Source organism: Hylobates moloch, unplaced genomic scaffold (assembly GCF_009828535.3).
Source record: "Hylobates moloch isolate HMO894 unplaced genomic scaffold, HMol_V3 SCAFFOLD_11305, whole genome shotgun sequence".
NCBI classification, from domain to species: Eukaryota; Metazoa; Chordata; class Mammalia; order Primates; family Hylobatidae; genus Hylobates; species Hylobates moloch.
This window is the reverse complement of record NW_026663580.1, coordinates 243-2,061: the sequence shown is the minus strand read 5'-3', so window position 1 is coordinate 2,061 and position 1,819 is coordinate 243. Positions and strand designations below refer to the sequence as shown.

Genomic DNA, 1,819 nt, shown 5'->3' with positions numbered 1-1,819 from the left:
TTTGCTAAAACTCATATAACTGTACACTTTAAATGGATGAATGTCAAAGTACATAAATTATACTTCAATAAAGCTATAAAGTAGAAGTGTTGAGTATTTTTTAAGTTCAGTTATATTTTTCTTTAAAAATGTATATGTTTATTTTAGAATGTGTGAAAGGTATAAAAATGGGAATTAAAAATCTTAATCCCACCTACCAGAGATAACTACCACTAAGGTTCTTTAATGAGTTAATATTGAAAACACTATTATACCCTGATAGTTTTCACCTAACGTTACATCCTGAGCATTTTACCATTTTAAATTATTCAAAACTATGATATTTGGTGGCTATATAATATTACATTATGTGTGCTATGGTAGTAGATTTACCAATTCCCCTTTAGTAGACATTTAGATATTTACAATTTTTATCCTTATGAGGCTAAATTCTGAAAGTGTAAATAAGGTCCAAAATTTATGGATGATTTTTGAGGTGCTTGATAAATACATATTTCTAAATTGCTTTTCAGAAATATTTCATAATCAGTGTAAGAGAGTGACCATAGCACTGTTACTTGGCAGCACTATTGTTTTCTTTCTTTATATATTTAAATATTTTTAATTACTTGCATTTCTGGTGAGATTAATTCTTTCTAAGGTACTACCGGAGTCACTGGGGCTGTTTACACATAGTCCAGTTCATCTCCCTTTGGAAATACAACAGGTTTGGACTCTTCTCCCCTTTTGAAATTATGCTTGACCATGGGACTTGCTTTGGCCAATGAAATATGAATAAAGTGACATGTCACTTCTGGCCCAAAACTTTAGGAGCCAGTGCACAATTTGCCACATTTCCCTATTTCGTGCGTGTGTGATGGATGATGAGAGTGTGAATTGAAATGGAGCTTCTGTCAGCCTGGGGCCCTAAGAGACCTGGATGACCTTGGCTCCCCAGTCAACCCACACTGGGAGGTAGCATGAGTAAGATATAAATCTTATTGCATCACTGAAATTCAGGGCTGGTTGTCACTGAAGCATAATTGAGATTATCCTGACTGATATGATTCCATGTATTTTTGTATAACAGTATAGCGAAAAATTGATCAATGTCCTTTCACTTTAGGAAAATGCATAAATTGATATGAGGACTGTGTGATTCTGAGACAAAGGAAAAATATATGTCTTCATAGCCAATGATTTTTCAATTTAAAAATAATATTGTAGTGCTCACTTCAGCACCACATATACTAAAATTGGAATGACACACAGAAGATTAGCATGGTCCCTGTGCAAGGATGACATGCAAATTCATGAAGCATTCCATATTTTTTTAAAAAGAAAATAATATTGTAATATATTTCTACAAGTAAAGTGAAGAAAGGAAATTATATGATTCATAGGAATAAAGTAAACCATGAGTTTTGTGAAAATGGCACCAAAAATTCAGAAAGAAAGGGAAAAGTCAACTGAGACTCTAAGTTGATTCATTCCTATTTTGTTTTGTGTCCTTCTACTGGTGTTACCCAGACAACACTGCATGCAATGTGGCTGAACAGGTGCAACCTTGCACTGCTGTAATAAGAAAAGGTATTTAGAAGTGTTACACAAGACATTTTATGACAATCCAGCTTCTGCCAGTGAATGGAGCATTTTGTGTTTGGATCCCAAAGAAGTTAGTCTTCTTGTCAAAGGAAAGAAACTAAAGTATCCTTCCCAAGGCCACACGTAGGCAGAAACACATACAGGATGCAGAAGGTCAGGTAGAACCACAATGGCAGGGAAACAGAGGCTCAATAAGGAGATAACATTTTGCCAATCGTATTTGTGGACAGACCAG

At 34.6% G+C, this 1,819-nt stretch overlaps 1 non-coding gene across 1 annotated transcript; it reads left to right on the top strand.

The window, feature by feature from the left end:
• Positions 1 to 1,205: 1,205 nt before the first annotated feature.
• On the top strand, positions 1,206 to 1,312 carry LOC116465836 (U6 spliceosomal RNA). The gene has a single exon (XR_004247273.1). It is a non-coding gene; the product is annotated as a U6 spliceosomal RNA (small nuclear RNA).
• Positions 1,313 to 1,819: the final 507 nt, after the last annotated feature.